At 45.1% G+C, this 21512-nt stretch overlaps 1 protein-coding gene across 2 annotated transcripts in view; it reads right to left on the bottom strand.

The window, feature by feature from the left end:
* The window catches only part of ATP8B1 (ATPase phospholipid transporting 8B1), a 113403-nt gene extending 104262 nt beyond the window's left edge, over window positions 1-9141 (bottom strand). For both annotated transcript variants that reach the window (XM_060121187.1, XM_060121189.1), the window contains exon 1: window positions 8984-9141. The gene's annotated coding sequence lies outside the window, so the exon portion shown is untranslated. The remainder of the gene's footprint in view (window positions 1-8983) is intronic.
* Between the last annotated feature and the right edge of the window lie 12371 nt (window positions 9142-21512).

The raw sequence follows: 21512 nt of genomic DNA, 5'->3' as shown, positions 1-21512 counted from the left end.
TCATCATTTTCCACCACCTCCTCTCTCCCTCCAGCAAGGTAGAACATGCTCTAATGATAAACAAAGTTCTCTGTTGAAGTTCTCTGAACCAACACCTTATATAAATGTGTACCTCTGAAGAGCCTCTTTATAACCTAGTATGAGTGATCTGAGCACACTGAATTTACAGCGTTTTGAAATTCAGATTTCCATTTGCAGCCCAAGCTCTGCCAGGAAAGTTATCTTTGCCTCCTCTTTCTCTTACACCCCATATCCAATCTGTCCGGAAATCCTGTTGGCACTACCTTTAAAAAAACATCCACAACCTTCTCTCTCTCAGACGTCTCACGCTGGTCCCAGGCTCCAACATAGCTCACCTGGTTTAGCCTCCTAACTAGTCTCCCAACCCAAGAGCCCTCCCTGGCCTGGTCTCCACACAGCAACCAGAAGGACTATTTAAAATACAAGTCAAATGAAAGACCACAACCCTCCAATGGGCGACAGCCTGCACCGACTCCCCCCCACCCCTCAAACCATCTTGCACAGTCATAGCCAAAATCCTTCTGCTGCTAGGAAGCCCTGCACGATGGGGCTCCCCACCTCTCTGCTCTGTCTTCCCCATGCCCCGCCCTCCCCCACTCACAGGTTGGAGGAATAGCCAACTACTGCCTGCATCACACCAGCCAGGCACCGAGTCATCTGTCCCCTCTGCCTGGGACACTCTCCCCACCCCCAGATCTTTGTGATTCACCCTCTCCCTGCTGAGCCTTCACCCAGATACCACCTTCTCCACTCTCCAACTGCATCTTGCCCCCTTGCACACCCTCCCAATTCCTTTACCCTGTCCAGCTTTCTCTCTTTATCCTCTGCAGCACCAATCTTCAAAAATACCATGTAATTTACCTATTTATTATCCACAGTCTCCCTTCCCTCTCTAGAACGTGAGCTCGTTGAGGGCAGGCTCTTTAGCTCCTTGATTGACTAACAGATGCCAAGTGCCAGGCGCACAGGATGTGCTTCGTAAGTATCTGTTGGCCAGCTAGCTGTTTGTTTTGGACTTTAAAGGCTAAGGAGGAGGGTCCACTCTGTGAATTGACTAAGGAGACAGGAAATTCCCTGGGAGAAGCCATGAGTTTACTTCTCTAGCCACTCAAGACGCTAGAACTCAGGAAATGAGACCAGCAGTTACTAAGAGTACAGGGTCTGAGCAAACTTTCTTCAGCTTTAAAAAAGAGTGTTGGTCCGAGTGATCTCAAGGATCCAGGACACACTGGATGCTACTATGTCACCACTCAAGAGTCTGAGGTTCTCAAATGGACCTTTGAGAATTTTCACCATGTTTCTCTAGGTAAGGGGGAAAGGCTAAGAGTGATTTAAAAAAACATTCTAAACAATCTCAAATTGAGCTAGACGAAGTATCAAACCACCAAGAGATTAATACCTTTTTGTGGCTGGGATTGGCACAGGATAGGAAGATGGAATGATACCCAAGAATGGTGATATTTGGGGTTAGTTTGAAGTCTGTCTGTGTGTGTGTGTGTGTGTGTGTGTGTGTGTGTGTGTGTTTACTTAAAAAAAAAAAGCCTTGCTTTTTAAATATCCTTATCTTGGCTAATTTTCAGGGCACCGTATGAGCAAAAACTCACATAAAGAGTCTACTGTTCTCGGGTTTCCCTGGTGGCGCAGTGGTTGAGAGTCCGCCTGCCAATGCAGGGGACACAGGTTCGTGCCCCGATCTGGGAAGATCCCACATGCCGCGGAGCGGCTGGGCCCGTGAGCCATGGCCACTGAGCCTGCGCGTCCAGAGCCTGTGCTCCGCAACGGGAGAGGCCACAACAGTGAGAGGCCCGCATACTGCAAACAAACAAAAGAGTCTACTGTTCTCTAGAAAATACAGATTAAGATGTCTTTAGCCTAATAGACTGACATCTAATCATGATCGAAAGGGTTCTGGTTTTATCCTGCTCCACAAAGAAGCACATTAGTACACAGATGCAACACCTGATGATTCTGTCATCCTACAGTCTATTAGTGATCTCTTGCCTTTCTTCAAAGCCTATCTTGAAAACCATGGATTGTGGGGCTTCCCTGGTGGCGCAGTGGTTGAGAGTCCGCCTGCCGATGCAGGGGACACGGGTTCATGCCCCGGTCCGGGAAGATCCCACATGCCGCGGAGCGGCTGGGCCCGTGAGCCTTGGCCGCTGAGCCTGTGCGTCGGAGCCTGTGCTCTGCAACGGGAGAGGCCACAACAGTGAGAGGCCTGCATACCACAAAATAAATAAATAAATAAATAAACCATGGATTGTACCCTAAGGTAGAAAACAATCTGATTTTTAAGTATTGCATTTTTCAGACATTAAATATCAATTTTTCTCTCATTCTAACCCTGCTTCCTCCAAAATCAATTTTTTTTATCTTTCATTCAAGTCAGTTCTGGGGGAAAGTTAAGGACTTTTGCCTCCACTAGAGAATATCCTCCCTGGAAGGCAGCTGTGGTCTGCATGGGTCTCCAGACGGTGCAGCCAGGTCTCATGAGCTTTTACGCCCACCCCAGCACACAGCACAGTATCACCCACACTGCAGGCCAGCACGTGATGATACGCTAAAGGACCACCAGCTTCGTCAGAGCAGCTGCAGGTGAAAATGAGAAATGAGGCCGCCCTTCACGTGTCTTCCAGGTAACCAGCCTCCCTGCAGTTCCTCCTGTTCTTATCTCCAAGATGTTTTGGAGGAAAGTGTGATATTAAATACTACATGTCCCTGCCCATCTTAACCATGTTCTATGAACAATGAATCTCACAAAACTGAATCAGATCTCAACAGCTCCCGTGAAGAAACAGATACTCATAGGCCCATGCCTGCAACAGCATTATTCACAATAGCCAAAGATGGACACAACCCAAATGCCCCTCAACCAATGAATGGATCAACAAAATGTGGGATACAGACCCACGGTGGAATATTATTCAGCCTTGAAAAGGAAGTGGAAGGAAATTCTGACTCATGCTGTGACAAGGATGAACCTTGAGGACATTATGCTGAGTGAAATCAGCATCACAAAAAGACACATATTGTATGATTCCACGTACATGAGGTACCTCAGAACAGCCAAATTCACGGCGACAAACAGACGCTATGAGCGGCCACAGGGAGGGAGAAATGGGGAGTTACAGTTGAATGGATACAGAGTTTCCAAATGGGACGACGAAAAAGTTCTGGACATGGATAGCGGCAGAGCTGCAAGATACTGTGAATACGCTTAACGCCACTGAATTCACCTTAAATATGGCTAAAATGGCAAATTTTATAAATATTTTACCATGATTAAAACAAAAGGCCCATGAAATAAACTTCTGCACTAGAACGAGATCATGAGGAACCTCCTCACCTCCCAGTGTTGTTCTGGTACCAAAAACAGAGCATAGATTTTCATTTAATTCTCACCATCTCAGCAGCTGAAGAAGGCTACACTCTTAGTTTCATTGTTTTAACAAAACTTCTGAGCTTATAGAGCATCTGCCCGTGCCTGGCTTAGAGGCCCACACATGTGTTTCCAATATGGTGGTAGGGCCACTCTTTCCCAGTGTGAAATATATAAACCCCGACCTGCCTCCCCACAGGAGTGACTATTTCAACCACCAAAGTCAAATGGCTGTTTTCTTACAGAGAGTGTTAAATGTTTCTCCTGGATGCACAGATCTCTGATCTTAGAGAATAGTCTCAATAGTTCACTGTGTCCCAAGAAGACACAGTCAAGATTTGTCCACAAATCATATCACACTTTATAAAATAAGTAATGCATCCAACTCATGGCAACTTCCCCAAACAGCAAGAACGGGCGATCAGAGACTGTAAGCGGATAATGCTTGGTGCCCGAGTTGTTCCGATGAGGCTATTCCAGCTCAATTCAATTTGAGTAAAGGTTAGAAAACTGGTTTCAAATGCTGCCTTGCTCTAAATCAAGCAAACCTCAACTCTGGTGAACAAAAGCCACACAGCAAAGAGACAAAGCCATAAATGACAGCCCTGTAAATAAAGACCAGAGCTGCTAGCCAAAGGTCAGGCTACACGCGTACTCAGTGAGGAGTGCCAGGCTTCTCGGTCACGCTAGGGGGAGGTGTCATCACCACAGAAGGATGGCCCCAGAACCGGGGTGACCTGACACCCCCCAACCCCAGGAGTCCTTTCCCCAAGACTGAGAGCCAGCTTCCTACCACTGATCTGTCATAGCCTCCAGGCCCAGCTCTCCTTTATTAAATGCAAATTCACTGGACTTGCAGACTGATAATGAACACAGAGCTTCAGAACTGGGAGCGGCCAGGGCCACCCTCCATGGTCTAAGACAACCACCTCTCCAGGCAGAGAGGGACAAAGTCCAGATCAGGAAGAAAGGCAACACCAGATCTACTTGCTTACCAAAGAGGAAAAGAGAAAAAAACACGACTCAGGCCCTCTGTGAATCCCGCAGGCTTCCGTGAAGCAAGTGGGTAATCCCCAGCACAGTGCCTGGAGAAGATTTCAAGCCATTGTTTTAAATGAATGAATGGATGGATGGATGGATGGATGGATGGATGGATAGATGGATGGATGGATGGATGGATGGATGGATGGATGGATGGATGGATGGGTGGATGGATGGATGGGTGGATGGGTGGATGGGTGGATGGGTGGATGGGTGGGTGGGTGGGACTGTAGCAAAGGTCTCTGTCATTAGCGATGCTTACCAGGTGCCACAACTCAGAAACCATGCAGAAAGTACCGATCCTTTAAAAAGACTCAAGGTTCAGAAACTCCCAAGTTTGGAACAGGGAAGAGTAATTTTTTTTTTTTTTTTTGGCCGTATGCAGGCCTCTCACTGTTGTGGCCTCTCCTGTTGCGGAGCACAGGCTCCGGACATGCAGGCTCAGCGGCCATGGCTCACGGGCCCAGCCGCTCCGCGGCATGTGGGATCTTCCCAGACCGGGGCCCGAACCCGCGTCCCCTGCATCGGCAGGCAGATTCTCAACCACTGCGCCACTAGGGAAGCCCTAATTTTTTTTTTTTAATACAAGAGTACAGAGGGGAGGAAGATGAAAGGCAGACGGGAAGTGGGGGGAAAGGAGACCCAGCAGTGCTCAGTATGTCCCAAGGGCCTCCCTCCACTCTGCAGGAGGATAGAATGCCCGTTGGGAGCAGCCTCCCCTCGTGGCTGTGACTGAGTGAGCACATCCCTAGGTCACTAAGCGCCCTGGTCCTTCGTGCCACTCCCCAGACACTTGGGTTCCAGAACCCAAGCCCTGGATCTGAAAGTTCAGAACCTCGCCCCTGCTCCAGGGGACTCTTTCTTACCAATGCCTGGTGCAAACAGACACCTATGTTTGCTAAATGAATACTAACATACAGAGTGATTCCCATTTCCCGCATAGTCTAGGAGAAAGGCAATGGCTGCATGAGCCATAAATATTTGCTGAGAGATATCAACAACACAACAGTAATAATACTGACTACTTTTAATTGAGCTCTGTGCTAAGCCCTTTTAGATAAATTCTCTCATTTGGAACTCAGCACACAACGCTCTGAGATAGTACTATTACTATTCCATCTTACAGATGAGGAAACTAAAGCTAGATCAGTTAAGTACTAATAACTTGCCCTGGGTTATACAGCTAGGGAGCAGTGAGGCCTGGATTCCAAGCCAGGTCACAGGACTCCAAAGCACCTGCTACTAACCCCTCACTGCTGCCTCAGGGTTCAGTCTCCATGGGACCAGTTATCAAACATAGTTCCCATTGTGCATGGTTTTGGTGACAATTTATTTTAACATGCAACACATTTAGAAGAATTAGGAAAAGTATTAATATGTTCCTAAATAATCAGATGATAAAAAATCCTTTGTTTTCTAATAAAAATGAGAAACAAGACTTTTATACACACATACACACACACACACACACACACACTGATGTGCATGTGTGTGTGTATACCTTCCAGACTCTTCTTCCATAACGCCAGCTCTTCGGTGACACAGGACCTCAAAAGATCTTGGACTGGATATTATTTATAGCTGGGCCCAGGGATGGGGATCTGGGAGTAAACTGCTTAACAGAATAAACCTGTCTTCTTTTCGTGTTATTAAAACTCTTCTGGTAGCAAATGAATTTTTACTTATCTTAATAAGTAACAAAACAACACCTACAGGCATGAATGCAATTAATCTAATTGAACAATGCCAACAAACAGACCCGAAAACTCACAAGATACCTAAAGACACCAAAAAAAAACACATCCCAGGAGACTAATCTAGAAGCAGATATAGAAGCAAATTCTAAAATTAAGTGCCTAAGAAATTGTAAAGGCACCTCTCTTTACAGACATGGGACACGAACAGACCCCATAAAACTTGTTCTGGTATCTAAAAAGCAAGTTCCTCTGCATTCGTAAGAGTGCAGGCTTCTTTTACAATGATTGAAACTAAAGAGCAAAGGTAACTAGTAGATTAAAATCTCTCCCAGGTGAGTTATAAGGATCACCCGGATTCCATGAATGTTTAGGAAACACTAAAATTGAATTCAAACTTCAGTAAGGCAATAAAATATTTAAAATACACCAACTATCTGGGCATCATACTAATTTTTTTTAAATATCCATTTAATAAAGAAAATAAGAAAGCAACATTCGAACACCTATTATGTGTAAGGAAGGTTCGCCTGTTCTCTCATTTAATCCTCAGCAACCCAAGGAGGCTGAAAAATATTTTTTCCAGCAAATGAGTGAATTCAGAAAATTTAGGAATTCGTCTAAGGTTATACAGTTTTTAAAGTAAATAAATAAGAATAAATTGCAAGCATTAAATACAATTTAAAGTAAAAGAACTGAAACCTGTGGGGATCTAAATCCATATGTTTTCCACGACTCCTTGCTTTAGAAAACAGAGAAAGAAGGAAGGAAAAAGAAAAAAGGAGGAGGGAAAGGGCAACAGATAGGGCAAGAAACATTCCACAGCTGCATGTGGTCAGTGCTGTTGCTGCCAAGACCACAGAAAAATACAGGTGAAACAGAGCCAGTCCTCAACTCGCTTTACACCTGCAGACAACTTACACATGCACGTTTTCACATTATTTTAAAGGCTCAATTCCAAAAACATGCAAACAGAAAACCCCTCCTATTTCTATCACTAACAAGTAATAAGTGCATACCGATATGCATTTTCCTTAAAATAAAAAACAGAGAACCTGAAAGTGGCCAAGGCCGCTTTCACGCAGATGGCATTTCCGTTCACTAGTATTAAGCTGTCTGAGTCTTGTTTGGCCCCCAATAACAGACCAAAGAAATCCTAAAAATTATGAATGTACGGTCACCATAAAATGGCAAAGGAACAGAGGTTAAGATTTCTCACCTAACATTAGAACATGGAAGCCTCCACTACCTAATGAATACCATTAAGAGGATTCCGAGGAATAACTGCAGGCAGGCAGATTTCTCCCCCAGAAAGTAACAAGCGACAGCTAATAACCGTTCATCACCTTTTGCACAGTATATGCATTTATAATAGGTTTTAATAAGGGCTTCAAAAACAGGCCTGGAATTAATGAATGGCATTTTAGGTCCAATACAAAAGTACTCCCCAGACATGAAATAGAACTTCTACTTCATATTTTGTGCTGTTTTCTCTTTTAATCTGCCCTTGTGTTGACCATCACTGGAGATTTTATCACACATCATTTTTGGCTTTTGTTTTTAAAAGCAGTTAACCTTCCTCTGGAGCCTACCGCGTGCTGGGTGGTCTTTCAGTACTCCGCCTGTGTTGTCTCATTTCATTCTCGAGGAATGAAGGCAGAGATGTGAAGGCAATGCAACCAGGAAGATGGGAGAGAAACTTTTCTTAAGCCAACAGGGCGGGCCGTTTCCGGGAGGGGAAACTGGCGGCGTCCGGAGCTACCCAAGGACTTCGAGCGCGCCAGGGGCTTCGCGGGCAGGACGAAGGGTTCGGGCGGGGCTGAGGGGGTCACTAAGCAGAAATGGAGCTCGGGTTCCCTTTCCCCGCGCGTATCGAACCTCCTCCGCCGTTCTGCATCCCCTCAGCACCCTCGTCCTCCCCTACAGCTGTTACTGATCAGTGTTCCAAGCCTCCCCTCCCCACCCTCGTCGGGGACCAGGCGCTTACACTCCCCGGAGAAGCTGGGCGGACAATTACAAGCTCTTCCCTCACCTGGGGAGGAGTGGGGAAGTGGGGGGGTTAAAACACTCGCCATTCCCTGCAACACCCCTCCCCCAACAAGCTGCCACTCCGCACGCCCAGAGCGAGGTGACAGCGCCAGGCATCAAACTGGGGAGGGAAGGAGATGGCCTGTTGGCAGTGCCATGGGAGCTGGCGGATACGACCCTACAATCACCGGGGAAAAATGTACCCCTCTTCCGCATCACCTCCCAACCTGCACTCAGGCCCTCGGAAGATGTCTGGAGGGTTCCTGGTCCCGCAGTAGGCTTGGTGGGGGCGACCTCACCCTCCATCCCTCCCTGAAGGTGCTGCCGGTGCATTCGGCCCAAAGGTCTTTTTTCGGACGCGTTTGCATCGGCTCCCAAAGGGGCCACCAGCAGAACCCTGTCAAGAGGGACTTCCAGAGGGGCGACAGATATTGCAGGGAAACCAGCGGCGCTCCTCAAGTACCCACAGGCCCTGCCAGGCTTGCCCCTCGGAACTTAAGCCCGGACCTGAGCGTAGCAAACGAAAGAAGAACCCAAACACCTCCCGCAAGTTCCCTCTCCTCCCGCAGGTGAAAAGCCCATGGCCTTCTCCACAGTGCTGCCTGCCCCACCAGCTGCGTCTCCCCATCCCCAAGGCAGCGAAGGCTCCCGGCACCGCCACCCAAATCCCACCCTTACGGGCTCAGGAGCCCGAGGGCGCGGACAGCTGCTGCCACTGCATCCCTGTTCTCCGGAGTCCGCCGCCCCCGGGCGGCCAGGGGACCTGCGGGGCCCGCGGGGTGCGGCAGATCAGGGGTCCCGGCGCCGCGCCCCTCCTTACCTGGCGCTCGCTGGGCCCCGACTGGGGCATCCGCCGGGTGCGCGCCTATCCGCGCGCTCGCTTGCGCACCTGCCCGCAGCCGCCGCCCGCCAGCCCGGCCCCAGCGCTGGCCGCAGCGCTAGCGCTTCATGGCGCACGGGGCTGGCCCGGGGCCCCGGGAAGCGTGTCCAGTTGGCGGAGGCTCCTCCGGCTCTCGCAGCTCTCCAGTGGCTCCCCGCCTGCCCCCGCCCCGCGTACGCGCCCCCTTCCTCTGCGGCCGCCCTTTTCCCTCCGCTCCGCGAGACCAGCCAAACTGGTTTCTCCGCTCCCGGGTGTTGCCTCTAGTCTCCTACTGGCAGCCGCAGCTGGGGCTGGGGGCGGGCCCGGCCGTCGGCCCTCCTTCTGTTCCTCCCCTGGGCGGAGAAGAGCTGGACGGCGAGCCCCGGCACGGGCAGACGCAACCCAGGTCGAGCCCCGTGCCCTCGTGCGCCCCGGCGTTAGGGGGTCACCCAGGCCGTGCCCCGAGCGCGTCTCCCGCCTCGCCTGGCCCGCTCTCGGCTCCCCGGACGCTCCCGCCTCCCTGGGGACGCGATTGCCACCCCGCCCCGCCAGCCCCGCGTCACTTCGCCGCCACCCTCGGCCAGTCTGACCGCCGCTTGAGGTCGGTGACCGCGCCAGCCCGGAAAGCTGGCGAGGCCGCGGCTCGCCCGGGACCTGAGCTCCCTCGGTAAGGGGAGCTGTACCCTCTCGATGCCAAGTCACGTTCGGGGACCGGTCACCGAATGCGCGTCGCGGTTCGCCGCACGGAGGGCGGGGGAAGAGACAGCGCCAAAAGACTTCGAGAAACTTATCCTGTAATTGCAGCAAGCAGGCTTTCGGCTGAAACCAAACGCCCTCACCTTTACGGGTTTGGAGTCAAAAGGAGCCAGGGCGCGGCGTGCGAATGGTGCGGTGTAATTGGAACTTTTGGACTCACGTGCCTGGTTGCTAGCTGGTGTCTGGGCGCTTTGAAGCACCGTCCCTTACACCAGAAACTCTGTTCCGCAGAATTTTACTGCTCACTTGCTATGGAAAAGTCTCTGCGATAAGAATGGAGGAAAGTCAAAGATGAAGCAAAGAGTTTGCTGAAAATGTACTAGGGGAGATAGGACTCACAGACAAATAGCAAGTTATCTGCAGATCAGAGAGGCCAAGAGTTCAGACTCCAAACTGGGGGCTTAAGGAAGACTTCATTCCAGAGGCCATGCTTGAGGTGAAACTCAAAGATCCACACTTTCCGGGATCCGGGTTGCATGAGGAGGATATTCAAAGAGTGGTCCACCAATTTGATCTTCAGTATATGAAAGATTCAACCGATATTGTTAAACACAGGTGGTGCTGGTCAGTCGTTTAATCTCTCTGAGCCTCAGTTTCCTCATCCATAAAATGAGTCTGGACCAGATGATCTCAAATAGTTCCTTCCAGCGCTTATTTTCTGAGCCCAACAACAGAGCAAATGTCCAGAAGCCAGAAAACACAGGGCCTGTTTAGTGACAATGGGGTAGACCAGATGGCTGGCAGTGCATCGGTAAACAAGACTAGTGAGGGAATTGGGGGCTGGAAACAGGTCCCAATTGAAGGCAGGCTACAGCGTTGGGGGGGCTTGCTTTTGGCAGCACCTGCAAACGATTCAAAGTTCATGACCACAGCAGGGACATGATCAGGTTGTGTTTTGGGGAAAGTAAAGGGGAGAGTTTGGAAAAGGATAAGGCTAAGATTGGGATACCACTTGGTACAGTAGCATAAGGTGGGCCTGAAGGAGTTGCCGGTGGAAATGAAAAGGAAGAGGAGCTTCCAGGGACACCACGGAGAAGAAATGACCAGGGCGCAGAGTGGCCAGAACCTGCACCCGACTGGCAGGTGGAAGTGTGGAAGATGAGCCAAGTTCTCCAGACTGGGTGACGGTGTTAGGAGGAACAAGAGAGGTGGAGGGGAGAGAGGCTGCTGAGAAGGGCAAATGCCAGTAAACCTAGGAATCAAGAGATGACTCCAGACTAAAGGAGGGATCCCTTCCTCCTTGCAGACATCCCAGCAAGAGCTCAATCTGTCCAAGAAAACATTGCATAGAAGAGAAACTATATTCAAACACATCCAATCCACGCCCATGCCCGGCTCTGATAAATACCATCCCCACGGCTGCATTTAACATCCCTGTGTAGACACTGAAGATTACAAGCTAGGTTGCTTCTCTTACAGACTATGAGGGAGGGGGGGAGGGGGGGAGGGGTACATGGGGAGGGCGAGGTGTGGACAGTGAGACATGATGGGTGTTGTTTGAAAGATTTGTTCGTTTAACGAATGTTTATTGAGTCCCTGCTATGTGCTAGGCACTGTTCTAGTGACTTGGATACATCAATGAACCAATCAGGCAAATTGTATCTTAAAAGGCGACAAATGCTTTGAAAAAATAGAACAGGACTGGCTGGGAGGGCGCCACTGAGGAAGCCTTCTAGGGCACCGTAAAAGTTCTATATCTCGAACTGGGTGGTGGTTATACTAGTGTGTACATACATAAAAGTTAATCGACCTGTGCACATAAGATTTGCACACTAAAAAATTAAATAATAAAAAAGAGCAAAACCAGACACCATAAAACTTGAAGAAAACATAGAACACTCTTTGACATAAATTGTGGCAATATTTTTTTGATCTGTCTACTAAGACAAAGGAAACAAAAGGGAAAATAAACAAATGGGACCTAATTAAATGAAAAAGCTTTTGCACAGCAAAAGGAAACCATGGACAAAACGAAAAGGCAACCCACTGAATGGGAGAAAACGTTTGCAAATGATATGACCAAAAAGGGGTTAATATCCAAAATATATAAAGAGCTCATACAACTCAACATCAGAAAAACAAACAACGTGATTAAAAAATGGGCAGAAGACCTGAATAAACATTTTTCCAAAGAAGACATACAGATGGCCAACAGACACAAGAAAAGATACTCAACATCACTAATCATCAGGGAAATGCAAATTAAAACCGCAATGAGATATCACCTCACACCTGTCAGATGGGCTATCATCAAAAGACCACAGATAACAAATGCTGGCAAGGATGTGAAGAAAAGGGAACACTTGTACACTGTTGGTGGAAATATAAATGGGTGCAGCTCCTGTGGAAAACAGTATGGAGGTTCCTCAAAAAACTAAAAATAGAACTACCATATGATCCAGCAACTCTAGTCCTGGGTATTTACCTGAAAAAAAAAACAAACTAATTTAAAAAGATACATGCACCCCAATGTTCATAGCAGCATTAATTATAATAGCCAAGGTATGGAAGCAACCTGAGTGTCTATCAACAGATGACTAAAGGAGAAATGGTATATATATATATATATATATATATACACACACACACACACGCACATACACACACACACACACACACACACACACAATGGAATACTACTCAGCCATAAAAAAGAGTGAAATCCTACCATTTGCAACAATATGGATGGACCTAGAAGGTATTATACTAAATTAAATAAGTCAGACAAAGACAAATATTGTATGTTATCACTTATATGTGGAATCCAAAAAATAAAACAAAGGAATTAATACAACAAACAGAAACTGACTCACAGATACAGAAAAACTAGTGGAGAAGGAAGGGGGGAGAGGCAAGATAAGAGAAGGTGATTAATAGGTACAAACTAGTACATATAAAATAAGCTATAAGGATATATTGTATTGCACAAGCACAAGCAAACATTTTATAATAACTTTAAATGAAGTTTATAAAAATTTTGAATCACTATGTACCCCTGAAACTAATATAATATTGTAAATCAACTATACTTCAATTTAAAAAAAAAAAAGAAAGGACATCACCTAGGGGAAAAAAGAGCAGGGTTAAGAGACTAGAAGTGGGAAAATGAGGTGCAATTTTAAATAATATGGTCAGGGTAGGATTTGAAGAAAGGTTTCTTATATTTGAAGAAACCTTGCAGGAAGGTAAAGGAGTTTCATCCTAGGTGAGAGAAATTCTTTGAAAACTTATCTTACCTGGAACCCACAAGAAACGGGCATGGTCAAACCTTGCCCTGTTGCGTTTCCCACATGTAAGTCTTTTGCATCTTCCTGGTTTGGGGGAATGAGACTCTCAGTGCATGTCAGCTGATGTTGCTGATAAAGGAAGTCATTCACCTGGAAGCCCTGACCCTTGACATCTCTGAAAGAACTGTGCCATATTTCAGGCTGCCTCATCAGGGCAATGACTGAAAGTGTCTCATGCATGCAACAGGGATTGATTTTGAAATGTGTCTTTCTTGAGTCATTTGAGTGATGGCTTCGTTGTCCAGGCGGCAGCCCTGCTCCCACGAGCCTCAGGCATACTTGCTCAGCGTTCCAAGATGGGATTGAATAAGCGGTCCGGTTTTGTATAGAAGCCACTGCCAATCAATAAACAACACCTTTACCTTGCAAGCCGCTGGGGGAAATTATTAAACAGTCATTTCTATAAGAGGGTGACAATGCTTTTCAGCTTTTGTAGCTCATAGTTTCCTCTGTTTCTTTCTTTCATTTTTTTTTTTCCCTTGGCAACATTCCTGTGCATTTCCATGATGTAGGTAGGAAGGCTGGGGAGGTTGCCAAGAGAACTAGCTCAATTTTACTAAAAATTCTTTTCCTAGAATTTTTTTTTCTAAGAGCTAAGGGATAAAAGATACGTTTAAAGGGAGGAGATACTGCCTGTATTCAGTTCTTTGCTAAGCTCTGTGGTCATTTAAGCTAAAGCATTTAATGCCAATGGAAAGGTATTCATGCCACGCTAGGTGCTGTTGTAACCCGCACTTGGCAGTCAAGATGAACTCAGCTGGAAGGCACATTCTTCACAGCCAGGACCAGCTCCAGAATTTTAAACATGATAAGAAGGTACGTCTTATGTGATCCTGTCTTTGTAATAAGTGACACTAGAAGCTTCAAATAGTCTGTTTTAAATGGTGTTTAAAACAACAGATACAGATGATATATTGTTGTTCCTGCACAAATTTTCCAAATTCCTTCTGACTTATATGCGTTCCACCTCCTTTACTACTAAGTGACATTTTTTTCCTGACCAACATTTTAAATTAGATTTGCAAAAGGAATGTTAAGCATCAGGTAACAAAATGTGTCTCAGTTAATTTGTTATCACCTGTGCTTCACATGCAAGAGATGTTATTCCTGGCCCTATTATTAAAATTCACTTGTCTTTCTTCCATATTCATGAGTTTGTAAATGTATAGGATTAGGATTAGGCTACAATTCTTTCTTTTCTACAAGGCAGAGATTTTAATAACCTGTTATCTACATGGAATGTAATGATAATATGATTTATTAATATTTAGTATAATATATTTATAATATGACACATTAAATTTAATTATATAATTAATTTAGACATTTAATCAATGCTTTTTTGTGGCTTAAGCATTTTAAAAAAATTTTAAATTAATTTTTATTGGAGTGTAGTTAATTAACAATGTTGTGTAATCAACAATTTTTGAAAATACCTTGGGGTCATTGTTAGAATACGTAGCCATGTTTTTATGTGATTGTAAGAAGTTTGTATGTATTACCTTATGCTCTCTTTTCATCATTTACCATTGTGACATGAAAACACGTTTACCTTTCCAACTTCATCCCCCATCCTTGGAGACCTAAGCTCCCCCCATCCCAAGCTGCTTGCAATTCACTGAATTCTGAATAGCACTTGTTCCCTCTGCTTGAAATGTCCTCATCTGCCAGATCTCCAGTTCCAAAGTGACTTCCTCTGGGAAAGCCTTGCCCCAATCTCCCCCAGAGAGTAGTACCCAAAGCATTTTGCACCTAAGGTCTAGAGAAGCCTTTATTCCATTGTATTTTAATCGTTGAGCTGTCTCATTCCCCACTGTACTGTGAGCCCCTTTGAGACCCCAAAACTGGGTCTTATTCTACTTGGTCTCTCTTGGTCTAGAACATTGTTCTAGTACCCCAAGTGCCTGTTTGTTCTTGTAGAATGAATGAATGGTCTGCAGAGTCATATTCTCAATATTTGTATAGTATTTTCTCCTGCTGATGATTTATCTTATCATTTGCTGTCATTGAATATTTATGCATTTATCAGATTAGCTTCCAGAAATATCTGATCAATCACAACCCACCAACTATTTTAATGGCTTCTAAATGTCTTATTTCTCTCTGGTTCCTATTTTTTAGTGAGTGTGACTTGTCTTTCTTTACTTCAGTCTAGAAATGGTGTGCCTCCCATACAAGAAAAGTTTTTGTTCTGTTAGAAATAGGACATGAGCAAGTCTTTGATGCTGTTATTGGAACAATAGAAAGAATGGTATTCAAGATTTCCATAAAGTTATAGCAACCTATGCTTTGTATGAGTACTTCCTTTTTTATTTTCCTAAACTGCCAGCCAGCATGAGTGGTTATTATTCCTCCAAATTAAAGAAAAGCAAATTAAATGCAAAAACAAACAAAAAACAGTGTGGTATTGCACTGCATTGGCAGTGTTCACAAGGACATGGGCTTTCACACACGGTTGGTGGGTGTGCAAATTATACAACTTCTTTGGAAGGAACTTCAGAAACACATATCAAAATTTTAAACATACATGCCCTAAGAATTCATGTCTAGGAATTTATCCTAGAAATGTATTTGAGCATTTACACAAAGGTAAATGTACGTAGATATTTATTGCCCCATGTTTTTCATTGCAAAGATGGGAGGTGACCTCAGTGTCCATTAACAGAGGTTGCATCCACACAATGAGATAATTATCAGCCAGTTTTTAAAATTAGGGAGATCTGGTTGGGCTGTTGTTAGGAACATCTCCAAGATACATTGTTACATGAAAATGCAAAGTACAAAAAGGGGTATGTGTGTGTAAATAAAAAATATGTGTGCTCCTTAATTTCAAACTATGTTATCAAAGCTATAGTAATTAAAACAGTGTAGCATTGGCATAAAAACAGACACATAGACCAACAGAACAGAATAGACAGCCCAGAAATAAACCCACCCGTATACCACAAAGGAGCCAAGAATATACGATGGGGAAAGGACAGTCTCTTCCATAAATGGTATTGGGAAAATTGGATAGCCACATGCGAGAGAATGAAACCGGATCACTATCTTACACCATAAACAAAAATTAACTCAAAGTGGATTAAAGACTTGAACGTAAGACCTGAAAGCATAAAACTCCTAGAAGAAAACATAGGCAGTAAGCTCCTTAACATAGGCCTTGGTGATGATTTTTAGATTCTGACAACAGAGGCAAAAGCAACAAAAGCAAAAATAAACAAGTGGGACTACATCAAACTAAAAAGCTTCTGCACAGGAAAGGAAACCATCAACAAAATGAAAAGCCAACTTACTGAATGGGAAAAAATAATTGCAAGTCGTATATCTGATAAGGGGCTAATATCCAAAATACATAAAGAACTCATACAACTCAATAGCAAAACAAACAAACAGTCTGATTTTTTAAATGGCAGAAGATCTGAATAGACATTTTTCTACAGAAGACATACAGATGGCCAACAGGTACATAAAAAGATGTTCAACATCATTAATCATTGGGGAAATGCAAGTCAAAACCACAATGAGGAATTCCCTGGCGGTCCAGTGGTTAAGAACCCACACTTCCACTGCAGGGGCCACAGGTTTGACCCCTGATCAGGGAACTAAGATCCCACATCCCTAGCCGTGTGGCCAAAAGGAAAAAAAATATCAAAAAACAAACCACAATGAGATATCACTTCACACGTGTCAGAATGGCTATTATCAAAAAGACAAGAAATATCAAATTTTGGTGGGGGTGTGGAGAATAGGGAACCCTTGTGCACTGTTGGTAGGAATATACATTGGTGCAACCACTATGGAAAACACTATGGAGGTTCCTCAAAAAGTTAAAAATAGAACTATCATATGATCCAGCAATTCTACGTCTGAGTATTTATCCAAAGAAAACAGAAACACTAATTTGAAAAGATACAGGCACCCCCATCTTCATTGCAGCATTGTTTTCAATAGCCAAGATATGGAAACAACTCGTGCCCATTGATGGATGAGTTGATAAAGAATTGTGAATATAACCTTCAAATTGAATATAACCTTTAAAATTGTGAATCACTATATTGTACACCTATAACTTATATTAATATTATACAGCAACTATACTTCAATTTAAAAAAATCATATTTCCTAATCAGCTTCTAACTTCTCTTTCTTTCTTTCTTTTCTCCCTTTCTCGCTCTCTCTTTCTTTTTTTACATTTAGATCCCTTATCCATTTGGATTTTATGTCTTGTGTATGGTGTAGAGTATTAATCTAATTTTATTTCTTCAAAATGGCTAACAAAATGTCCCAGATTCATTTATTTAAAAGCCCACATTTGCTTCAGTGATTTGAGATGACGTTTTTATCATGTACTCATCAGACAATTGCATCTGTGTCTATTCCACTGGACTGTTTGCCTCTGTGTGTACCAGTACCACACTGTGTTAACTAGAAGGGCTTTCTAATTTTATTTAACACCTATTGGAGCTGATCCCTTCTCATAGCTTTTCTTTTTATTTTCCAACCTTATTAAGATGTAATTGACATATAACATTGTGTAAGTTTTGGGTATACAATGTGATGATTTGATACACATATATATTGTGAAATGTTTATCACAATAAAGTTAGTTAACACATCCTTCCCCTCTTTTTCTTATAAATTAGAATTGGGTATCAAAGATTGAAATGTATTACATACCTTTATTCAACGATACTACAAATGGGAATAATACAAAACACATCTTCTTTTTCTTACTGTACAAAGAGTTGCCAGGATGTCTTTGCTGTACATTTAACACGTATTTGTACCATGATACCTCCAATTCATCCTGTAACATAGCAAGACACTATGGAGCCCTCCCGGGACAGACCCCTCTCCCATATCCTCTGCTTTAGCTTCTCTCTGAAGTACCTAGATAACACTATCTGATGTACATTTCCTGAGTTGTTCTACAGATGCTAAAACCTCCACCAAATGGAAGATGTTAAATACTTAATGACCATGAACACATAGCCCTCAGGGCTACTGGAGCCTAAGGGTTGATAATGTTAAACCCTGTGACTCCACCCTGTTACCTCACCATCAACCAATCAGAGAACTGTGCACAAGCTGATCACACACCCTGCAACTCCTTTCACCTGGCCTTTAACAATGCTTTCCTAAAACCCATCGGGGGAGCTGGCGTTTTTTTGCAGTGCTAGCTGCCCTGGACTCCTTGCTTGGCATCTGCAATAAATGCTGCACTTTCCTTCACCACAACCTGGTGTCAGGAGATTGGCTTTACTGCACCCAGGCTAGCAGACCCAAGTTTTGGTTCAGGAACGATCCTGTAGCTTTAGAATACCTGATCTATTGGGAGTTACCAGGACCTGCTTATTGGAAGGCACTTTGGCGGGGCTCTGTCTCCTGATTAGAACAAGACAAATGCTGGTAGCGCGGGGTGTAGTTTGTTTTTGGGGATTGTTTGGTTGGTTTTTGGTTTTGTTTTTTTTGGGGGGTTGTGTGTGTGTTTGTGGGGTTTTTTTTGGGGGGGGGTGGTTCAGGCGCAGTGTTTCCTTTCATGTTTCTCTCTGGAACAGGGTTTGAATAGTACTGTGGAATTTGAATCTGAGATGAGAGAAAAATCACCTCTCTTATGGTTCGCAGTCTGACCCTCACCTGCTAGCAGAGAGTTCCACAAATTCCTCAGATACGTCAGGCAGTCCCCAGAGGCTAGCTCAGGAGAACTCACAGACAGATCTGGTTAAGTTCTGGGAGCAATCTCCTCCTTTCCTGCGGCCAAGAACCATCGTCTTCTATCAGGCACTGTCGACCTCAGTCCCCTGGAGCTTCAAAGCAAAGAAACCTGTCCCTGGGTCTGTGGGAGAAAGGAGAGAAATGTCATTACAGAGGCAATGCCTCTCCCCACTTTTTCTTGTTACCCTCTCAGTAGGGTCCAGAGCACTGATGGGTGGACCCCAATATCTTACAGCATTTTTAGAACCCAAGAACAACCCACAGACCCTGGAGCTAACCCAGAAAAATCCACACTCCACTCAGGACAACTCTCTCCTCTAGATTATCAAGGATTTGAAGGTGCATAAAGCTCATTGCTCTAATCTCCCTCTTTCCATAGTATGAGGATGGTTCCAAGACGTGCCTCACATTTTCATGCACTGAGAATTCTAGCAGATGTGCCTTCACCCATCCACTAATGGAAATAAATGCCATTATTTAAAACACACACGAAAAAAATTTTTGGCTTTTTAAGGTACATTTCATTTGGAAGTAATTTTTAAACCTACAGGTATTAAAATCTAAACAATCTAGACATCTTATTGTGGGGCACCTGATCAAGGGTTACTCAAATTCCATCTTGTGAGTCAAAGGTTACTGTGCTTCCCTGAGTCCCAGCCTGTACGTCCTGTACAAGCATATGTCCTATGACTCACTTAAAATAATTTAATTTCTCAAAAATGTTGACAATGAAATGCTGGCAGGTGACGATGTTTGCTACTGTGTCTGGTCCTAAGCAATGCTGAATGACAGCCAGTGCAGAGCACTGATTTTCAAACTTTTTTACCAACTTTTTTTTTTTTAATTTAAATTTTAACTGTAACACCTTAAAGCAGGCGTATGGTGTAAAACAGAGGTGGGAGGAACTGACGTGCTTGAATCCATGGGGGGACCCCAGTGGCAGGCTCACCAAGAAGCTAATGGTACTGAAACTTCAGGCACCCTCCAAGGCCTTTTGCCTGATTTTGTATTTATAATTTTGTAGTTGTGTGGGGTTTTTTTGCGGTACGCGGGCCTCTCACTGTTGCGGCCTCTCCCGTTGCGGAGCACAGGCTCCGGACGCGCAGGCTCAGCGGCCGTGGCTCACGGGCCCAGACGCTCCGCGGCATGTGGGATCTTCCCGGACCGGGGCACGAACCCACGTCCCCTGCATCAGCAGGCGGACTCCCAACCACTGCACCACCAGGGAAGCCCCTGTAGTTGTGTTTTTTTTTAAGGAGCTCACCCTTCCACCAGTTGTATAAACTTCAGGCCCCATGGAACCTGGTTCCACCCCAGTAAAGCTCCCCAGAGCCTCACCCCTTCCCCTCTCTTCTTCAGCCCTTCTCCAGGGGACCTTAATCCCCTGTGGAATAAAATAAACGACTGGTAAGGTGGTACCATTCCTGGACTAGGAATCAGCAGATAGGGTCTGAGGTCTGTGCCTGCTACTAGCCATCTGCGTGCTTCCTTCACGCCATGTGATCCTTCTCAGGCTTGGTTTCATCGTCTGTAAAATGGGTATGTGACTAGATGATCACCAAGGTCCCTTTCAAAACTCAAAGTCTTGGGAATTCCCTGGAGGTCCAGTGGTTAGGACTCCACGCTTCCACTGCAGGGGGCATGGTTTCGACACCTGGTTGGGGAACTAAGATCCTGCATGCCAAGTGGTGCAGCAAAATAAAATAAAATAAAATAAAATGTGAAGGGCAGCAAATGACAGAGGTCAGGATCAATAAGAATTAACTCAAAAAAACCCCAAAACACCTCAAAGTCTTTGATCTGAAGTCCACTGGGGCTACTTCCTATATTATCTCCCAGGAGCTCCCACTCCCAGGCTTATTCTTCCTCTCTTGGTGCTGGAAAACTTCAGGCCCCCCTCTGATGGCCCACCGGCTTCAAGAGAGGACTTTGGTGATTGTGATGGGACAGCTCTGTCTTCTCCCCACAATTCAATGCATCCTCTCCTGCTAGGTGTCAGCTGAAAGAGAGAAATGACAGGTTGTAGCCACATGTGTTAACCCTTTCAAGGGTATCTTCATTTTAAATAGAAGTTAATGTTTTATCTCAATGGCATAACTCTTCAGTGGTGAAATTTTAGGCAGTGGCTCCAATCAAGTTTGAGAAGAGATCCTTCCTGAATTCTTGGAGCAGGTGTTCTCTCAGAGACCCAGAAATCCCCAGGGGCCACTGCCCAGTGTTCCGGAAGCAAGAGACCAACCGAGGTTGAAGGACACAAGAGTCCTGTCACCCTGGGCACAAGAGGAACTTTATCTCACTTGGACTGTCATTCACACTCACAGCTGTTTAGGTTAAAGACTAGTGTGGTGGAGACTTTAGGTGCCCAGCCCGACGTCTACTCTCTACTTCCTCCCTACAGAGGAGGTACTGACAATACTTGGGGCAGCAATGTGCCCAGTGAAAGGACCACATGTCCCAGTCTCCCTCCAGCTATAGGCGGCCATTGGACTAAGTTCTGGACCGTGAGGTATAGGCAGAATATTGGATGTGTCGACTGAAAAAAATGTACAACCTAAAAGTTGAGAATTCTGTTTTATTTGGTGGACAAAACTGAGGACTTAAGCCCAGGAGGCAGCCTCTAAGATAGCTCTGAGGGACTGCTCCAAAGAGATAAGGGGGGCCAGGCTACATAGGAGTTTTTGCAACAAAGGTAGTAGGAACTTCAAAAGATTACTATTAATTAAAGAAAACCA

Source organism: Lagenorhynchus albirostris, chromosome 14 (genome assembly GCF_949774975.1).
Source record: "Lagenorhynchus albirostris chromosome 14, mLagAlb1.1, whole genome shotgun sequence".
NCBI lineage: Eukaryota > Metazoa > Chordata > Mammalia > Artiodactyla > Delphinidae > Lagenorhynchus > Lagenorhynchus albirostris.
Note: the sequence above shows the minus strand (reverse complement) of the source record. Positions and strands in the feature narration are given on the sequence as shown.